Here is a 13199-nt window from a genome sequence, read left to right as displayed (position 1 = left end):
GCAATAAATACAACAATGCATATGATGCAAATGACATGGTCACCCCTAACGCCAGTCAGCCATCTCATACACGATGGTAAGACTGAATGGGTAAGGCTATAACAACTGTGCACTCTGCCATCACTACTCCTGATGAGTGACAGAGTGGATAGGATGCTTTTGGAGTACACCTATCCTCCTACCCCAAATTATAAGTGGGAGAACTCAATGCTCTCATCTCCCTGAGACAGTCCAGAGGAGGGACCCCCTGTCGTGCTACCATACTGCGTCACGCTACCCATGAGTGGACCAACGGAGTACTGAAAGAGCAAACTGCCACATACCCTGCCTGATATACCACTAACCCATGAGTGGTTGTATGTAGATCCATGTAACTGGCGAGCTCAACAATAATGGAGCTGTCAATCGCTCAGCATACAATCATGCAAGATGGTGCATGACACTAAGCATGTAAATCCATATCTACCTTCATAAAACATGTACCAAAAATAAATGACTCAAATAAGAAGATCTAGGTACACGCATCAGATATGGTAGATGTCTAGTCCGGTATATCATAAGGCATGGTATGTCACTACCTCCATGAACATAAATAATCCAGAGGGTAATAAATGCAAAACAGGTAAGCAAAACCAAGCATGCAACAAGTAACATGTAGTAACATACCAAGCAGAAATAAGCATAACTATTACTATAAATTATAACCAACTAAGCATATCAGAATGACAATATCAAAAAGATAAATCAATGGTACTCGTCTCAAAAATGGAGATCGTATCAAGATAGATCCCACGTCGAGACTCCCATCTCGAATCAGAGTCCTGTATCAATGTATATATTTTATTTAGCTAAATTCCAATGAATTTAAATAGCTAATAAAATCCCCAAACAAGTTAGGAAAAACCCTAATCGATATAATCATCTACCCTAACTATCCTTTAATCAATTTGCATCGTTAAGACAAAACAATGAATTGACCTCCAACAACTCATAACTATCCTCAATCATTTTCCCTCCAATTAGGGTTTACTAGCAATATAATCAATCTAATACAGAATGTATCCCATCCATACTTAACCTAATACTCAGCATAACTTACTCAAATCTGAAACCTCAACCGGTGATCCACAGCTAGAGACAACTTGCTGCCAATAAACCTGACCGAAGCGAGGTAAAAGGAGTTGCCCTCTAAATCGAACACCCTACGACACCATCAACATATTTGTATCTGCATTAATCCCAAACCTAAGTCCACAACTCTTAGATAAGGGATCTTACCTTCCAATGATCTTTGATTTGTGATCCGATCACTCACGCCTATACCGATCCTGACCGAAACTGTGTTGCTTAGTCGGTATTAGGGTTTTAGCCAAGAACTTCACTTCTGAGCAGAGGAAGAGATGCGACACTAACCCTAGTGGTAGAGGGTTAGCCGAAGGGGTCTGAGGTCGGGGCCGCGGCGTATAGAGACAACGACAATAGGTCGACGACTCCCCACCCTTGGTCGACAACTCCCCTGCGTGAGGTGGCTCGAAAGGAACGAGATGTGGATGGAGGAGGAGAAAAGTGGTGGATGGCCGGCGGTGTCGGGTCGTGGCGGTCGGCTTCAAACTAAGGCACGGCCGAATTAGGGCAAATCTCGAAGAGCTCTGCAATGGTTCAAGCTTCGATGATTGGCTGAGAAGAGGAGGTAGGCAAATCGACGCTGGTGCGATGGGATCTCCGCGGCGAGGAAGCGATGAGACAGAGGAGGGGAAGGTGACGCTAGGGCTTAGGGGCTTTCTTTTGGCCGGTGGTTATGAACGCGGAGAAGAAGAAGAGGAGTCGCGTGGCGTCGAGTTGGTTGCGCGTCGATTGGCAAAGATGAAGAGGCTCGGGAGAGGCGACGGTGGCGAGCTCAGGAGAGGGGAGGAGAGGAATCGGGCGAAGTAAGGGCACGGGAAAGGAAAAGAGAGAAAAGAAAAGGAAAAAAAAAGAAAAAAAAAATAATAAGAAAAATCAAACTTTTCCTCGTTTAAATGGGGTAGCTTAAACAGGCTTTCCCGTGGCCCAATTATTGATCCCCCTTAAACTCGTCATACGAGTTCCAAAAAATCCCCAGAAAATTTTCAAAAATTTCTAAAAATTCCCTTAAGATTTTTGACTTCCTAAATTCAGGAAGGAATTCAGAATTGTCCTGATTTTGTTTGTGTTCCAATTTATTATTGTGATTCTCTAATCGAAAAACTTTCAATTAAACATGTGACTACCTCATTATTATATATTGTTCTTTTCTTTCCAAGATTTCAATGGTTCAAATCAGACAACTTCAATGGATTGAATTTCCGAAACTATCCAGCTTCATTCCAGAACAAAAATCAGTAAGTTGGCACGAGTTGAGAAAAAAAATTACATCTAAGAAAATAAGAAAAAGAGGAAAAGATTGAATATGAAGGAATATAAAAATAATTCAAAACAGAATGGAATTACATCAGCTGGATTTGAAGCAGAAGTTGTTGATATCTGAAACTGTATTTTGATTTACACTGCAGAAATTGAGCGGCCTATTATTCTCATCAATTTGCAATGAACCACCATTGTCTTCGGGTACCTAGCCAGATGGTATTCTTCCTTCATGCTGCACACTTGGATGTTTTGATATTCTGCCTATTGCAATTGAGGACCGATAGGTCTCTGTTTTACAACACTTGCTAAATTGTAGTGGGGTTTACAAGAAGTTGAATTACTTGAGATAAACATTAAGTTTAGAGGATCAAGGAAATGTAGATGTTATCATTTAAGCTATTGTGGAATCTGAAGTTAGTCAGAAAAAAAAAATTATGACCTGAAAGAATTTGTAACTTGGCATCTAAAATATGTTGAATGTCAATTCTATGTGTTGATTTCAAGCAACGACAACTGGAATTCAACCTCCTATTATCTTAATGCTAAATGAGAGTCATTGACGAGTTGAGCCTTTCATAACGCAAGCTGAAATTACCTCAACTTTCAAATGCTGAAACTTAATCCAAGGAGTTAACATTAGTTTAAGAGTGTGAACGAATACCTAAATGTGAAATGCTTCTTGCAAAGGAATTATATTACTATGTCATTTGGGGTTATTGTCTTCTAAACTCTTCCATGATTAAAATCCTACATTTACCGAATGCAGATGTCGAAGCAACAAAAGGACAAGAGCACAAAAAACAAATAGAAGAAGAAAAAAGAAAAAAGGTAGAAAAAGAAAATACAGATGAGGAAGAGATATGAAGAGCAAGTTTAGGTTTGGGTTAGAAGGGCATAGTTTGTTGAATGAAATACCTTGAAGATCTTGTAATAAAAGACTCAAGTAATTCAAGTAATTGAATTTCAACATTATGATACAAAAATCCATCTACTTTAACCAAATGGTAATGACATCAAACCATTCAAATAATACAAGGGAAGTTTATGAACAAAATATACATTAGCAATGACATGAATGATAACAATTCAAATGAAAAAAGGATACTAAGCTATTTTCACCAAAGAAAAAGAAATTGCTACAAAAACAACAAAAGATGCATTATTGAATATGAAAAAATATCTTAAATTGTATATCAAAGAGGATTATAAATTTTTTCCACACAAAGAAATTTCAACATATAGGAGTAAAGGGTGTTCAAACTTAAAAGGAGAAACACAAGTGAAAGAAAAAAAAATAATAGAAACAATGTAGCAAAAAAGAAGCTTAAAAGATCAAAAAAAAAAAGAAGAAAAATATAAAGAGAAAAATGCAAAAGTGGAAAAGAACAAAAAGTGCAAAGTTAGAAAAAATTTGCAAAATGGAACAACTTGAACATCTTCTATTAAAAGTCTCAATTAATCAAATTTTAAAAATAGTGTGAAAAGTCAATTTACTTTAAACAATTCTAATGATACAATTAGTCTATACACAATATAAATCAATATGGACATCATTATCACAATTCAAATGCAAAATAGGTTATACAAGTAAGCTATATACACTAAAAAAACCAAATTCTAACAAGTAAAAGTGACCATGGAGAGTGCATTATCAAATATAAAAAGGATAGTTAAATAGTAAACAAAAAAGGATCATCAATTTTTGGTTCAACTTGAACATCTTCTATTAAAAGTCTCAATTAATCAAATTTTAAAAATAGTGTGAAAAGTCAATTTACTTTAAACAATTCTAATGATACAATTAGTCTATACACAATATAAATCAATATGGACATCATTATCACAATTCAAATGCAAAATAGGTTATACAAGTAAGCTATATACACTAAAAAAACCAAATTCTAACAAGTAAAAGTGACCATGGAGAGTGCATTATCAAATATAAAAAGGATAGTTAAATAGTAAACAAAAAAGGATCATCAATTTTTGGTTCGAGTCATTAAAGAGGACAAAGAGGAAGTAAACAGAATTGAAGATCAACATTTAGAATGCACTAAAAGGAAGCAAGACAAAAAATAAGGACAAAACTGAACAAGATCTAACATACGAAAAAAAAAAGATAAATAATTAAAGAGGACTAATTAGGGAAGAGATAAAAAGCAAAAAACCTAGAAGATGAAAAGAAAAAAAAAGTAATATAAGATGAAAATCTAACAAAAATTAGATCAAATATGTTAAATATTAATGAAAGAAAGACAAATATGAATACAAGGTAAACATAGATAGCAATAAAACACAAGAATAAGTTGGAGAAGAAAAAATAAATAAATGAAAGAAAAAGAGGAAAAGAACAAAGAAAGGACAATGAAAAAGAGAAAGTTATAAGAGAAAATGAAAAGTCGATAAAAAAATAAGAAACATTTATAAGCATAACAAGAAGATGGAGGAGGAAATTGAAAGAAAAATGTACAAAAAAAAATAAAGAAGAATAATAAACAAGGATCTTGAGGAAGAAGACGAGGAGAGAAGGAAACAAAAGATACAAAGAAGGGAAAAAGAATAATGATAAAAAAAAACATAAGCAAAGGTGAAGAAAAATACTAGGGGAAGGGAAGAGTGGTAAAAGAAGACAAAAAAGGAAGAAAATTTAAAGAAAACAAATTTAAAATAGAGTAAAAAAAAGAATAAAAGACCCTATATTTTTTTCTATTTTTGTCTTTCCTCTCAATTTTTATTGGGATGGCAAAGGTTATCTATTTTTTTTACTACGTGATTCAACATACATCCTATTTAAGTACATAATATATGAAGTTAATTAAATTTAAGATCATCTTTTTAATATAATATGTGGGTACCCATTGGAAAGGGAAAATTTAGTAGCCAATATAAGCCAAAAAAAATTTAAATATATTGGAATCTCACTTTATTAGGTTGAGTTTGTATGAATGTGCATTGGTTACCTATGTCATTCTTCTCCATCAATTTGAACTTTTTTCTTCTATCCCATCCGAATAAAAATTGAGAGGAAAAACAAAACAAAAAAAAAAAGAAAAAATTAAGGATCTTTAATCTTTTTCTTCTTGTTCCTTTTTTCACCTTTTCTTTCCTTCTTGTTTCTTTTTACTATATTTTAAATTTTGTACTTCTATCCTACGATCATATATCAAACATCTATATATATTTTTGTAAGGTATTGTGGTAGAAATACATAAAAATATAAGAGAGTGACTAAAAATAATCCTCATGAGAAGAGAGAAGAGAAAGAAAAGTAGACAAAACTTTAAAAAATAAACAAGGATCAAGCAGGAAGAAAACGAGAAGGGAAAAGAAAGAAAATTATGCAGAGAAGACAACAAGAAAAATGATGATAGTAAAGCATAAGCAAAGGCTAAGAAAAGCACAAAGGCATAAGAAGAGGATAAACATGATAAAGAAGATAAATAAGGTATTGAACAAGCAAAAGGAGTAGATAAAGAAGAAAAGTACAAACAATTAAAATCAAGAATGATAAAAATTAGAATAAGAAAATAAAGGTATTGATTTATGAATAAGAAATAAAAAATAATTGAAATTATCAAGAGGTTAATTAGCAGAAGAAAACAATGGCAAAAATGAAGAGATAGACAAGAAAACAAAAAACACAAGAGGAACATAAAGAAAACGAAGTAACTTATAGAAAATAAATAAAAATAATAGTTGAAAGAGAAAAACTAAAGCAAATAAGCTACGAGGAGACACAAAATAAAAAAAAAGAAAACAAACATTAGGGGAAAAAAAGAAGAGAAAAAATCAAAGACATAAGAGGAAAAATGAAGTTAAAGATAAAGAGAAGCACATGTCGAAGTTAAATAGATGAAAAAGTAAAAAGAGAAAAACACAAATGAAGGAAAGATAAGAAGAGCGAGTTTAGGTTAGGGTTAGAAGGGCATAGTTTGTTGAATGAATTGACTTAAAGATCTACTATAATAAAAGAAAAATGAAATTCATGTAATTGAATTTTAACACTATGATATAAAAAATCAATCTACTTTAACCAAATGGTAATGACATCAAACCATTCAAATAATACAATGGAAGTTTATAAACAAAATATAGATTAGCAATGACATGAATGATCACAATTCAAATGCAAAATTTGATACAAAGCTATTTCACCAAACCAAAAGGAATTGCTACAAAAACAACAAAAGATGCATTATTGAATATGAAAAAAGAACTTAAATTGTAAATCAAAGAGGTTCATAATTTTTTTTTCACACTATAAGTTACATGTGAGAAAGTCAACATATAGGAGCAATAAGGATGATCAAACTTAAAAGAAGAAACACAAGTGAAAGAAAAAAAGGCAACCATAGGAAGGAAACAATGTAGCAAAAAAAGAAGCTAAAAAGATCAAAAAAACAAAAGAAGAAAATATAAACAGAAAAATACAAAAGAAGAAAAGAACAAAAAGTGCAAAGTTAGAAAAAGATTGCTGAATGGAACAACTTGAACATCTTCTAATAAAAGTCTCAATTTATCAAATTTCAAAAATAGTGTGAAAAGTCAATTTACCTTAAACATTTCTAAGAATACAATTAGTCTATACACAAAATATAAATCAATATGGACATCATTATCACAATTCAAATACAAAATAGGATATACAATAAGCTATATTCACTAAAAAACAAATTCTAACAAGGATAATCAATTTTGGTTGAGTCATAAAAGGGGGCAAAGAGAAAGTAGACGGAATTGAAGATCAACATTGAGAATGCACTAAGAGGAAACAAGAAGAAAAGAAATAGGGACAAAAATGAACAAGATCTCGTAAATGAAAAAGAAGAAAAATAATTAAAGTTGACTAATTAGGGAAGAGGAAAAAGAAGCGAAAAACTAGGAAAAGAAAAAAAAAAAGAGTATAGGATCAAATCTAATAAAAATTAGATCAAATATTTTAAATATTAATGAAAGAAAGACAAATATGAATACAAATAAGGCAAACATAGAGTAGCAATAAAACGCAAGAACAAGTTGTAGAAGAAAAATAAATAAACGAAAGAAAAAGTGGAAAAGAAGATAAAGAAAGGACGATGAAAAAGAGGTAATCAAAAGTTATAAGGGAAAATGAAAAGTCAATAAAAAAATAAGAAACAAATAAGAATAACAAGAAAACAGAGGAGGAAATTGAAAGAAAAATGTAGAAAAAATAAGAAGAATAAACATGGATGAGGAAGAAGACGAGGAGGGAAGGAACCAAAAGATATAAAGAAGAAAAAAAAGAATGATGATAAAAAAATACAAGGACAAGAGAAGAGTACATAAAGAAGACAAAAGATAGGATAGAAGAACAAAATTTAAAATAGAGTAAAAAGAAATAAGAAGGAAAGAAAAAGGAAAAAAAAGGAACAAGATGAAAAAGAATTAAAGATCCTTTATTTTTTTTTAATTTTTGTCTTTCCTCTCAATTTGTATTGGGATGGCAAAGATAATCAATATTTTTTTTACTATGTGATTCGACTTACATCCTATTTAGCTACATAATACATGAAGTTAATTAAACTTAAGACCGTCTTATTAATAATGTGAGTACCGATTAGGAAGGGGAAATTTAGTAGCCAATATAAGCCAAGAATGATTTAAATATATTGGAATGTCACTTTATTAGGTTGAGTTTGTATGAATGTGCATTGGTTACCTATGTCATTCTCTCCATCAATTTGAATGACGAAAGAAAAAGTGGAAAAGAAGATAAAGAAAGGACGATGAAAAAGAGGTAATCAAAAGTCATAAGGGAAAATGAAAAGTCAATAAAAAAATAAGAAACAAATAAGAATAACAAGAAAACAGAGGAGGAAATTGAAAGAAAAATGTAGAAAAAATAAGAAGAATAAACATGGATGAGGAAGAAGACGAGGAGGGAAGGAACCAAAAGATATAAAGAAGAAAAAAAAGAATGATGATAAAAAAATACAAGGACAAGAGAAGAGTACATAAAGAAGACAAAAGATAGGATAGAAGAACAAAATTTAAAATAGAGTAAAAAGAAATAAGAAGGAAAGAAAAAGGAAAAAAAAGGAACAAGATGAAAAAGAATTAAAGATCCTTTATTTTTTTTTAATTTTTGTCTTTCCTCTCAATTTGTATTGGGATGGCAAAGATAATCAATATTTTTTTTACTATGTGATTCGACTTACATCCTATTTAGCTACATAATACATGAAGTTAATTAAACTTAAGACCGTCTTATTAATAATGTGAGTACCGATTAGGAAGGGGAAATTTAGTAGCCAATATAAGCCAAGAATGATTTAAATATATTGGAATGTCACTTTATTAGGTTGAGTTTGTATGAATGTGCATTGGTTACCTATGTCATTCTCTCCATCAATTTGAATTTTCTCTTATATCCCATCCCAATAAAAATTAAGAGGAAAAACAAAACAAAAAAAATAAGGATGTTTAATCCTTTTCTTCTTGTTCCTTTTTTCACTTTTTCTTTCCTTTTTGTTTCCTTTTACCATATTTTAAATTTTGTTCTTGTATCCTATGATCATACATCAGCATCTATATATATTTTTGTAAGGTATTTGGTAGAAATACATAAAAATACAATAGGATGACAAATCCCATGAGGAGAGAGAAGAGAAAGAAAAGTAGACAGAACTTTAAAAAATAAACAAGGATCAAGGAGGAAGAAGATGAGAAGGGAAAAGAAATAAAATTATACAAAGAAGACAATAAGAAAAATGATGATAGTAAAGGATAAGCAAAGGCTAAGAAAAGCAAAAAGACAAGAGAAGAGTTATAAAGATGATCAAGTAGATAAATTAGGTATTGAACAAGAAATAAATAAATAAGCGAAAGGAGTAGATAAAGGAGGAGAAGAGTGCAAATAATTAAAATCAAGAATGATGAAAATTAGAATAAAAAAAAGGTTACCAATTGATGAATAAGAAATGAAAAATTAATAAATAAAATTATCAAGAGGTTAATTAGAAGAAGAAAATAATGGCCAAAAATGAAGAGAGAGAAGAAAAAAATACAAGAGGAACATAAAGAAAGCAAAAACTAAGGAAGCAGAAATAATAATAGTTGAAAGAAAAAAATAAAAACAGACCAAGCAAAAGGAAATAAGCTACAAGGAGTGACAAAATAAAAAAAGAAAATAAACATTAGAAAACAAAGAGGAGAAGAAATCAAAGAAACAAAATGAAAAACGAAGTTAAATATAAAGAGAAGCATATGTCGAAGCAACAAAAGGACAAAAAGATAGAAGAAAATAAATAGAAGAAGAAGAAGAAGAAAAAAAAAAAAGGAGAAAAACACAAGAAAAAGGGTTAGAAGGACATAGTTTGTTGAATGACATACCTTAAAGATCTTGTAATAGACTCAAGAAAATCAAGTAATAAAAGATCAATCCACTTTAACCAAATGGTAATGATATCAAACCATTCAAATAATACAATGGAAGTTTAAAAACAAAATATAAATTAGCAATGACATGAATTATCACAATTCAAATGCAAAATATTCATGTCACAATTCAAATGCAAAATATTCATGTCACAATTCAAATGCAAAATAGGATACTAAGCTATTTTCACCAAAGAAAAAGGAATTGCTACAAAAATAACAAAAGATGCATTATTGAATATGAAAAAAGAACTTTAATATCAAAGAGGATCATAGATTTTTTTTCACACTATAAGTTACATGTGAGAAAGTCAACATATAGAAGCAATGAGGGTGATCAAACTTAAAAGGAGGAGAAACACAAGTGAAAGAAAAAAAGGCAAGCATACAATGGAAACAATATAGAAAAAAACTCTTATTAAACAATTTTAATGATACAATGTGTCTATATACAAAATATAAATCAACTATGAACAATATTATCACAATTCAAATGCAAAATAGGATACAAATAAGCTATATTCACTAAAGAAAAAACAAATTCAAAAAAGCATCTAAAACCAAATGGTCATCTTGCCTTCAACACCCACATACGTTCATTTCTTGGCTAAAAATATAACCACTTTGTACAATGCATATAGATTAATGGTTTGCTTAAATAGTATCTTACATCATAAAAATAGCCTTTTAAATTAATAAGGTGGCTCAATCTCCAATTTTTAAATTATTGCGTAAGAATTTTAGATGGGCAATCAACTGAACTATTAACGTCTTAAGTTTTAACCACAACAATAAACAAATACATATGTACAAGAACGAGTGAGAGGTGCGTGCTCAAAAATATAAATTATGTATGAGGAAATGATGATCCAAGATATAGCTTACTTCTCAAGCAAGTAAGGAAAGGGAGCTACAATTGTACAAGACGTTGGGAAAACAACTTCATTAATTTATATGTTGATGTAATATAATACCCTTCATAATTGTAGTACAAACAATACTAAAAAAAACTGTACCTTCTTCAACAATAAAGATACTTCCCAACCCTCTTTTCTAATTCATAATACTAGCAACAGAGTGTAAACTATTAACTTTAAAGATGCAATATAAAATAAAGGTCCAATTCTAGATTTCACATATTCAATATAAGCACTAAAAAAAATCCCACTAATGATCTCATTTTATAACCCACTCAAAGTGGCAAGACTTGACAATCTATGCTAGGACTTAACCAAAGATAATCCCTATCAAGAATTTGAAACATGCAACAAAAGGGAAAAAAAAAATTATGCTAGGACTGGAAATCTATAATTGGATGATGTATGCAAAATGTATCTAGCACTAGAAAGTATTTTGCTATGGTAGATATGCATAAAAGTAGATGACTACCTAAGAAGAGATGAATGAACTGCTTAGCAACTGATCCTGAAATTTCAAAAGAATGAATGACAATCTGCAGTTAGGAAAGTAAAATAACTAAACAAAGTGCTTGTTGATAAAGGACTGGCAAGAAACTATTTTAAAAAGAAAGACCTAGAGCTAATGGAGAAGCAAGGATGACTACCAAGGCCATTCAGTACAGCTTCACGATGACTAACCTTAACGACAAGAATCCAATAACCGAAGGAGTGACAATTAGAAAATATGTAGCAAAGATTACCTGCCCACTTGTGATAATCACATCTTAATCTCCATCTCGCCACTTGTCCGTGGGACCAATAGAAACCCTACAAAGCAAAGAATTAGGAGGAAGTGGTGGTCTTGATGATCTCACTGAACGAAGACAATAGAAGAAGTCAATTCGAAGAATCAGAGAACTATTCAAAGAGAGGGGGATGAAGAGAAACAAAGGCTAATGAACGCAACTTCTGGAAGAACCCTAAGCACAAAAGAACCAACAGAAAACAAGGAAGAAAACTAAAGCAACCACATAAGAAATACTCACATCTTCTTCTCCATCTCGCAGCTTGTCTGTTGATCCGATAGAAACCCTACAACGTTAAAGAATTAGGAGGAGAAGGTGACGGATTGGTCTATGGGAAAAAAAAACTTTCCAGCAAATACTAGACAATACTTCTTTGTTTTGAAAAAAAAAAAAAGGAGAGAAAAGTTTGCCACACTCTCAATGTCCCAAAAGAATCTACATTTATGTGAACTCACAATCCCAAAGCATCATGAAGATTTGCACAATGCTAGAAACAAAAGGGGCTCCTACCGTACCTAACGGGGGAAAACGAAGAACCGAAACATATCGAAACTAGCTAATTTCTTTTTGTTTAAAATTTAACCTCTCAGAGAGTCACAGATAGACAGAAAGAAAAATAGACCGATCACAAAGTAGCTCCTACCTTCTTGGCGCGGCAGATTCCCCTCCCAGTCAACAAATACTCTGCCAAATCCAAAAGCAAATCCTCCTCAAAAGGTATCAGATAGTTGCATCATCGAGAACTGAGGCGAGGAGGTCTTGGATCAGTTCTGCGCCTACCTTCTTGGCGTGGCAGATTCGCCTTCCAGTCAACAAATACTCCGCCAAATCCAAAAGAAAATCATCCTCAAGAGGTATCAGATAGCTGCATCATCGAGAACTGAGACGAGGAGGTCTTAGATTAGTTCTGCGCTCATCTCTCTCTCTCTCTCGCTCGCTTCTTTGCCCGATGAAGAAGACGATGAGTAGCCTTTTGCCAACCCGATAAGAAGACGATGCGCTGCTTAAAAAACTCTCAAAAAAAAACCTAGCGCATTAAGATGCAACGGTAAAAAAAAATTAGAAAAAAAAAAGCAACGGTAAAAAAATTAGAAAAAAAAAAAAAAGCAACGGTACAAAAATTAGAAAAAAAAAGCAACAGTTCTCATTAAAAATGACAATATTAATTAAAAAAAAACTAATAAATAATTTAAAACAATAACCATGAAATTTAAACGATCCAATGAGGCAATGATCACGTTGTTAAAAAAAATAACAGCTCCTTTACGGAAAAAAAAAATCCTATCTTTTTTTGCTAGTATTGACAATAATCATTTTAATTATATAATAATAAACTTGTTATATAATTGTTTCATCAATATTACTATAACGATTTATGAAAAATTTCACAAAAAAATTAATAATTTATCGAAATAACTAATAGGTTTGAATTTAGTTAACTATACCTATTTATTTATTTTCAATTTTTAAACTCATTTTCAAAGATAAAATTTATGTTAAAAAATAATGAACTAAAAAAATGATTAGCTTTGGTCACTTAATCTAATAATTTTTTGCGTGGGTATGCTGATATTAGATATTTAAAAACGTTAATTTATCTTTTTTTTTAGTTTATCATGAAGTATTTTGTGTAAATAGATAACTCTTGATTTATATATATATATTGGTGTAATTATGCACAAGATGGTCGAGCCAGTCTAAATTATTTTTG

The 13199-nt window shown here is 31.2% G+C and overlaps 1 long non-coding RNA gene across 17 annotated transcripts in view; it reads right to left on the bottom strand.

The window, feature by feature from the left end:
- LOC122052068 overlaps positions 1-12488 on the bottom strand; it is a 65074-nt gene extending 52586 nt beyond the window's left edge. For 9 of the 17 annotated variants that reach the window (XR_006131750.1, XR_006131757.1, XR_006131755.1 and 6 more), the window contains exons 1-3: positions 12132-12488; positions 11729-11774; positions 11444-11510 (exon numbers count right to left, since the gene is read on the bottom strand). This is a non-coding gene — a long non-coding RNA (uncharacterized LOC122052068). Of the gene's footprint in view, positions 1-2289; positions 2674-10176; positions 11237-11443; positions 11511-11728; positions 11775-12131 lie in introns of those variants that run through there. The other 8 variants (XR_006131765.1, XR_006131764.1, XR_006131761.1 and 5 more) reach the window with 6 other exon arrangements.
- Positions 12489-13199: the final 711 nt, after the last annotated feature.

This window comes from Zingiber officinale, chromosome 3A, assembly GCF_018446385.1.
Source record: "Zingiber officinale cultivar Zhangliang chromosome 3A, Zo_v1.1, whole genome shotgun sequence".
In the NCBI taxonomy this organism is placed as follows: Eukaryota; Viridiplantae; Streptophyta; class Magnoliopsida; order Zingiberales; family Zingiberaceae; genus Zingiber; species Zingiber officinale.
Note: the sequence above shows the minus strand (reverse complement) of the source record. Positions and strands in the feature narration are given on the sequence as shown.